The sequence below is a fragment of the Trichechus manatus genome, unplaced genomic scaffold, assembly GCF_000243295.1.
Source record: "Trichechus manatus latirostris isolate Lorelei unplaced genomic scaffold, TriManLat1.0 scaffold00025, whole genome shotgun sequence".
Lineage (NCBI taxonomy): Eukaryota > Metazoa > Chordata > Mammalia > Sirenia > Trichechidae > Trichechus > Trichechus manatus.
The window spans coordinates 19,963,569-19,972,329 of record NW_004443961.1 but is presented as its reverse complement, the minus strand read 5'-3'; the positions used below and the strand labels follow the sequence as shown (position 1 = coordinate 19,972,329).

At 37.6% G+C, this 8,761-nt stretch overlaps 1 protein-coding gene across 1 annotated transcript in view; it reads right to left on the bottom strand.

Annotated features, from left to right (window-relative positions):
• The window catches only part of FOCAD (focadhesin), a 303,131-nt gene that overhangs the window by 144,901 nt on the left and 149,469 nt on the right, over positions 1 to 8,761 (bottom strand). The gene's annotated exons all lie outside the window — the stretch shown is intronic.

Genomic DNA, 8,761 nt, shown 5'->3' with positions numbered 1-8,761 from the left:
TAAGCCCTATCAGCTGCACCTCACCAGGTCCTCAACCTCAACAGGTTTCAGCTTTCTGCCTGCCATGAAATTATTCAAGCAAGCCAATCACATCATCCAGTGCGAACCAGGAGGCCCCTCGCCCTCTTGCTACTACAAAGCCTGCCTCCCACAACCCCTGCTGGTTCACTCTATTCCTGAATACAACCCCTGTTTGACCCTACATGGTTGCTGTGTCCTCCTTCCTTGGGCTATCAGTATATGTAACTAATAAACTGCTTTCAATCTGTCTAGTGACAGGTGTTGTGGGTTGAGCCATTTTCTACTATTTAGGCTGGGGGAGCCCTCCTTCACCAACAAGGTGAGTAGGAGGTAATCACAACATGTATACAGCTTTCTGTGCTATTTATGCAACTTTTCTGAAAGTTTAAAATTATTCAGAAAAAAAGAAAGAAATTAAAAGAAGTACTATTTAAAGAAATAATGGTTAACAATTTCCAGAATCAATGAAAGATATGAATTCTCAAATTTAAGCTCTAAGCAAGATAAATAAAAATAAACTTACATCTAAATACATTGATTGTTAAACACCAAAAATAAAGAGACAATTGTCAAAGCTAAAAGGGAGAATATACAGACTCCCTGCAAAAGAACAATTTAAAAATAACAACAGACTTATACCGTCAGCCTAAAATACTAAACTTATCATTCAATAGTGGGGGCAAAACAAGCAAATAATAATAACAAAATAATCCATGAGGAACAATACCTAGAAATTATGCACATATAGGATATGAATATTTAAATACAAATGACTAGGAATATCTCACTTAGTTTGTCTATGAGATGTAGAGAGTTCATCCCATTCTAAGTGCTTACATTATATATTTTTTGTTGCTGTTCTCGTCTCCAGTGGAGAATGAGACTTCTCCCATGTTATTCTTCCACAAGAATCTTAGCAACACTAAACAGTACAGCTTAAAAAGACCCTGTGCAGTGTGATATACTGGAAAGAGTACATTAGTGGAGTCAGAAACCCCAGGCTCTCCCATCCAGGAGCTGTGTGACTATGGCAAAGTCATTAATCTCCCTCAATCTGTTTCCCCAGCTGCAAAACAGGAATAATACTAGTAACACCTGCTCTATGTATATCACAAGGCTAGCACTAAAGGCCATATTGAGACAATGTATGCAAACATGCTTTATACACTGTAAAAGACTGTTTTTGCTGTTATTACCAATAGGAAAAATAACGAATCCCAAAAAGAATCAGAGGCTTTGCTGCTAGCTCTTGTGCTGTAAAAATGACTTTGTTCTTTCGTAGAGGAACACATAGCTGCCTTCTAATTTTACTTCCAAAAGCTATTTCTAGAAATTCCTGAGAACAGCCTACTCCTTTTGTCCTTACGCTTTACTCCAACAGAGGGAAAGCTTTATAAAAACCTTTAAGCTATGAACCGCCTTATTTGCCTTTTTCATAATGAAGGTAAAAGAAACTGCCTTCCCAATTAAAGGACTCCAGCCATCACCATGCAGTGACGCCCTCTTAAGTGAATTCAGCACACACAGTTCATAAGACAGGATGCTTCTGTTACCAAAATACAATAACAGAGGATAAGAGGGGGTTTAGGAGACACAATCAATGGAGCAGAAACAATGGGAAAAACAACATTCTTTCTTATCCTAATAACGTAGGGGTTCAAGGTTCTAAGAATAAAAAATGACTAGCTCAGGTTTATTTAAGCTATTTCACAGTCTTTTGATGTCTGAGGCTAGTTTATTGTCAAGGCAGTGTTACATAAAAGAAAAACAAGAAAGATAAATACTGAGTTGCTTTTTTAAGTCCCTTGTAATCTAGAGAACAGTTATTCTGTTGCTTCTATATAGATGCTCAAGTTTTGTCCTCTTCATGGCAACAAATGGAAAGGCACATACATATCTAATTCCTAAACTGTACCTTAGTGAACTAAAAATATTTGTACTTGATGTGGTAAAGCTACTTTTATATTAACAATCCCTAACATCATTATGAGCCCAGGTGGTGCAGTGGTTAAAGTGCTTGGCTGCTAACTGAAAGGTTGGAAGTTCAAGCCCACCAGCCACTCGACAGAAGAAAGATGTGGCAGTCTGTATCCATAAAGATTTACAGCCTTGCAAATCCTACAGGGCATTTCTACTCTGTCCTGTAGGGTTGTTATGATTCAGAATTGACTCAACGGCAGTGAGTTTGGTTTGGGTTTGGAACATCACTATGCCATTTCCAAAAGAGGTGCAACAGAGAGTTTTTACGTATTCTGTATTTCCAAAAAAAAAAAAAACTGATTAAGTTTGTAGTGTGGACTTGTTCTCTGATATTTGAATAGAAGAGGCTTAGGATTGTGTGACACAAGTAAAAACAAGTCTTTTTGTTAAAGACACTGATCTAGACTACCAAGCGACCCTGGGGACGTACTACTCTGTGGCCAGGGATGTTAAATTTCTCTTTTATTCCCCCATGTGAGAAGCTGCAGGTTCCCTGAGAACAATGTCTTCCAATGCAAACTCCATTGATTTCTCTGCAGGATCTGAAAGAATGACACAAAGAGCTCCCTGCAGGGACGTTTACTTTTCAGTTTTGTTGGGTTCTATCTGGATTAATTATCTACTTCTTGTTGAACATTCTTCTAGTATGAACTAGCATACTCACATAACAATGTGTCAAAAATAGCCTTCGACATGAAAATGATTAGTGCTTTATTTCCGCCCAAATATCCAAAGGGAATAATAAAAAAAAAAGCCGGTTCCCCTTTTTTCCTAAAAGCTTTTCCCTTTTCAGATAAATGGAAGTTAGACTCCAATGTAATAAAGGAAAATAATGAAAATTCAATCAAAATAGCATAAAACTCAAAAAGTCAAACTACCAGAAAGTTGTGCAGCAGACACAAAATTAAAAGCAAAACAAACTGAGTATTCACTAGCAAACAAAAAGTATCATCTATCTAAATTTTCAAATGGGCTAAAAGGACTATTATGAGAGCACTGTATAGACTGAGAAATGCAGTTTAGTGTCATTTTATACTGAAAAATCAACATGCTGTGTATCAAAAATAATTGATGAATTAAGCAGTCACTTTAGAGGCTCTAAAAACACTTTAGAGAGCAATTTTTAACTGCAAGGATGAGGCTTTTAGGAATATCTGTTGAGTTTAGCCCATTTTAGAAAGATAGAGTTCCGTGAATACATTTCTATGTAGCCAAAGTTGACAGCTACTGAAACTTAACATGATTACATGTTCAATGAAAATGATCCTTCTACCCTCTCCACCCATCCTGTGTATGCACAGATTTGAGTAAAACAGAAGTGATGAATTCTTCCTGGCTAACAACAGTGAAGATCCGTCTTTCAAGCCTGAATGGCTTATATAGATCTAGCCACAGTTTCCTAATAACAAAAGAAACACACCTGTGGCCTCTTCCCATAGAAACAAACAAGCTCCTTCTTAAAATCAAAACTAAAGGCAAAACCTATAATCTACAAGTTTAAGAGAAAAAAATAATCTTTTTTTGCAGGCTTTCTTTAGGACTTAGTTGGTTCTTCAGTGCTAGAAAGCCAATTTAGTCACAAAAATGTTTTTCCAAAACAAGGTTCAAGCAAGTATAAACAAAGTTCTTAAACCCACAATAGTGCAGCATCTAGCATAGAGCTTGACACACAAAGGCACACTCCTCAAAGGTAAAATTTGTTGAATAAATGGTGCTAATCGGCCCACCCTTAACTACAACAGGGTTAGGCAAACTTCTTCTGTCAAGAGCTGGATAGTAAATATCTTAGACTTTGCAGCCACGTGGTCTCTATCACAACTACTCAACTCTGCTATTATACACAAAAGCAGTCATAGGCAATACATAAACAAATGGGCATGGTTGTGTTCCAACAAAACTTTATTTACAAAAACAGGCAGTGTGCCAAATTTAGCCAGTCAGCCACAGTTTGCCAACCCCAGAACTAGACTATGTGATTGATAACTAGAGACAGCCTAGTAATAGATTACACAAATGTTTCTTAAACTATAATTTACATATTAATCTTCTGTGGAGAAGGGGTATCTTTATAATATAAATTCTGATTCAGTAGGTCTAGAGTGGAGTCTGAGATTCTGCATTTCTAACAAGGTCCTAGGCGATACAGAAGCTGCTAGTTTGAAGAGCATACATTGACTAGCAAAGTATTCGAATTTATTAAAGAATTTATCTTAGAATTTCAAAATAGGAAGGAAATTTATCAATGTTAAAACAGGAAGAAAAAAAGAAAAAAAGAGCATTTGTCCTGATATTTGATTTTGGAAACAGAGACATCATATTTTCTAATCCTTTTTCTTTACCGATTAAAAAAAAACACACACAGAATACTAAACAACAATAACAACAACAACAAAAACTCTTTCATGGTTTTTCACATTATTTGTCGGTGGTAACTTCTGAAATGATTCATACTGGCACTCAGTGAATTCAGACTAAATATTTAATGGAAAAGTTTTCAGCAGGGACGACTGATACAAACCTTGAGAAGTAAAACAACTTAAGAACATATATTTCCAAGGACTCAGACTATTAATCCTTTTTTTTTTAAAATTCAGTTCAAGAAATATGAATGGACCAACTACTATGTACCAGGTACTAAGCTGGGTGCTTTGGGAGAAAAAGATTAATAAAACACATGCCATATCTTCAAGGAGTTCACTATCAGGTAATAGAGACTGACACATAAACAAGCATCATAAAGACCTTGTGTTATAAGAAATTTTGGAAGTTACATACTAGAAATAGAGGGACCAATCACCTGGTTAAGGAAGAGAACAGGGATCAGAAAGAAGTTCCTAAGGAGATAATACTGAAGAATAATTATGTACCAGACATGCTGGTATAACTTTTAATTTCCAATTATATCAATTTAAATGAGATCGATGTGATTGTGTATAATAAAACAAAGTCATATTTTAAGCATAATGTAAGACAAAATTTTTAAATACTTCTTGCTCATACAATTCCTAAAAGAATTTTGAAAAATTATTTAAGTTGTCATCTAAAATTTTACTTTGTAAGTTTAAAGGTTTCCAACATAGAGTAAATATCGACACTTTAAAATAAAAGTGCTATTAACAGTCTATTACATTTACATAATTGAATAAGATGCCATAGCCATTTTATATTTATCATCATCAGTTTTTAAAAATATATTTGAAAAAGACTTCTATAGTAGGAAAAATTTTTATATGATTCTTTTTCCCCTTGAAATTATATCTTTTCCATTCCTCCTCAGAATTTTATTCCAATATATTTTTATGTTTAGAATTGATCACCTATCATATGCCTCTACAACAAAATAAATTTAGATTATTTTCATTGTCTATGACCATAGACTTTAAGAGCTTTGAAAATTCTAGATTGAGTCATTGTTATGATTATTACTAATAAACAATTGTTCAAAGTAACACAAGCATATTGTAAATATTGATAATTACTAACAAAAGATTTAAAAAATTATCAGAACTGGCATGGTTTGTATGAGAGAGAGAGAGAGCAATGTGACTTGATTAAAAAATACTTTCTCAAAATCAACACAACAGAGGGTCCCTGATGGAGCAGTAGAAGGATGAGGTGCAGAACTCAAATTCTAGTAAGAAGACCAGACTTAATGGTCTGACTGAGACTGGAGGTGCCCCGGAAAGCATGGCCCCTGGACTCTCTATCAGCCCAGAACTAAAACAATTTCCGAGGCCAACTCTTCAGACAGGGATTGGACTGGACTGTGGGACATAAAGTGATACTCGCAAAGAGTGTGCCTCTTAGTCAAGTATATACAAGAGACCAAAGGGGCGGCTTCTGTCCAGAGGTGAGATGGGAAGGCAGAGAGTGTTAGGAGCTGGTTGAATGGTCATGGGGAATCAGGGGCAGAAAGGAGGAGTGTGCTATCGCAGAATGGGGTGAGCAATTAGGGTCTCATAACAATGTATGTATAAAAATGTTGTATGGGAGACTAACTTGAAATGTAAACTTCATTTAGTTACAACAATAAAAGAAAAAAATATTTTCTCAAAATCAATATTTTGAATTGTCCCTTTGTTTGATACCTGGGGGTTTTTACACCTTAGAGCAATGAACTACAAAGATTTACTATGAGTGGAGATATGCCTTCCTTTATAGAGTGGAAAGGGGTAACTATGAAAGGAGAGGTGAGAAGAGAAAATAGCAAGATATCAGGCAGATAAACATTAGTGAAGAGTACACACTGAAGATCTGGAAATGTATTCCCTTAAAACTAACCATGCATACCTATCTCTTAGAAAGTATCTGAATTTTCTATGTACTCCAGTTAGTAGGCCACAGGCTTTAACGAATTGTTCACTGTAAATTATAAATGCTAACTCCCTGGACCCAAGTCCCTTGAGAGAAGAGCAAATTCAAATCATTCCTAAGCAAATATAAGGAGTTTGAAATTAAAATTATATGTAAAAACCCTACATGTCTAAGGGAACTATGTAATGTCTTCTTAATCTCAGAAGTCTACGTTGCAATTAAATAAGTGTCTGAAAATCCCAGAAACACACTTGTACTACACCTGTAATGGTAAAGGAACCTTTCAAGAAAGCAGACTATGGGGCAGAGCCAACACGGTGCTACAGACAGAAGCACCATGCCATCGTTCCACAGCAAAGACCCGAAAAGAGAAGTAAAACAGAGACAAACGTCATTCCTGGAACCCTAAGCATCAAATGAAGAGATAAAGAACTCAATCAAGCACCAGTGGAATAAGAAACTGAAAGAGAACAGAGAGCAAGGAGAGACACAGAGCAGAGGTCCCTTATTAGTTAACGCAGCACAGATTCACCATCTTGGAATCCTGTTGGAGATAGGCAGACAGGGAGTATGGGAAAGCAGCTTCATGGAGCTCCCAGCAGGAGACAGAGCACCTAGTAACCAGCGATACACATTCCTATCCCCTACCCTTCTTCCTCCTGCTAGGGCTCCACCACTTCCCAGAAGGCCGCAGTCACTCAGACAGGAGGCATCAGCTTCGTGCTGCTTGGATTCACCCCGCCCACACTGGCCGGCTGCGTCAGTGCCATTTCTTTGTTGCTGGTATTGCTTTTTTCAGCTTCTTTTGGTTTCTTCCATGTCTCTCACCTCCTCCTCCTCCTTTCTCTCAAACATCTGGCTCCGTGTGTCATTTTTGTTTCTTCTTGACAGGCTGTGAAGTGCTGCCTGGATGGGGAACTGCTTCTTCAGTCAGCACCGTCATGCTGGTGGGATCCCTGGGGCCTTTGTTTGTTTCTTTTTCTTCATTTCTCAGTTTCTCATCTCTCTCTACTTAATCTTCTTTTCTTGTCTCCTGAATACCTGGCACTGGGAGCCATCTCTGCCCCTTCTAGCTAGGCGGTACTGCGTGGCTTGGGAGCTACTTCTCTGGTCTGCACAGACATGCCAGTGGGATCTCTGGGGGCATTTTTTTTGTAATTTAATTTTTATTTTTTATTGTTTATTTTCCTTTTCCCTTTGTGTTTTCTTTATTTCTCAGTTTCTTGTCTCTTTCTACTTTCCCTCTTTTCCTGTCTCCTGAATACCTGGTGCTGTGTGCCATTTCTGACCCTTCTAGGTAAGTTGTGTGCCAAGGCTTGGGAGCCACTTCCCCAGTCGCTGCTGGGATCCCTGGGGCATTTGCTTTTTCTTTCTTCCTTTATGTTTCTTTTTTCTCTCTCTTCTTTTTTTCTTTTTCTTTTTTGTTACTTCTCAGTTTCTCATCTCTCTCTATTTTCCTACTTTTCCTGTCTCCTGAATACCTGGTACTGTGTGCCATCTCCACCCCTTCTAGTTGGACTGTACTGCATGGCTTAGGAGCCACTTCACCGGTGTGCGAAGCAGCGCTGTTAGGATCCTGTGGACATTTTTTTTCCTCTAATTTTTATTTATTTATTTATTTATCTGTTATGTTTTTCCTCATTTCTCGGTTTCTTGTCTCTCCACTCGAACTGCAGGCTCCCTCAGCACTTTTTTCTTTTTTTGGCTCCTGTTTCTCTCCCCTCTCTCTGTTCTTTCCCATACCCAGCTTAGCTCCACACATCACAACCTCCCATCTCCCTGTCTGCACCTTGTGCTAAGCATTGCACTCCTGAGCAGCACAGGCATGGCCTACCAGGACCTGCCCTGAACTGACTCCCAACCCACCCTGTCGGCCCTAGTACATGCCACAAACAACCCATCCCAGTCCCTCCTGTTCAGCTGCACCTGCCCTGCTGTACCATAACTGAGTGACTGGCCCTGCCCATTGAACAAGGAGGTGAAAAGTATCATTCTCAAAGATGAGCAAACAACAAAGAACCTACAGCATGCCTGTTCAGACATAACCAAATAAAACAAAAAAGCAGGATAAAAGAAACAAATCTACAATCAATAAATGAAGAAAATAATGACTGAATGTCCCGAATACAGTAGACAATGTCAAAAAATATTAAAAACTAAACAAAACAGGACAAGATGGTTCCAGTAGGTGTCCAAAATAAAACACAAGATGACTTTCCAGTACAAGAAAAGGCATTGGAACTAACTGATAGGGAAATCAAATCTCTAATATTCAGAGCTATCCAAAAGTTAAAGAAAAAGCAGACAAAAATCAGGAAAAAATAGAGCAAATTCATGGAAAAGCCAGACAAAATTATGGAAAATAGACAAAACAATGGAAGAATTCAGGAAAATAATACAGGAACAAAATGTCAAAATAAATTCACAACTAGAAATCATATAAAAA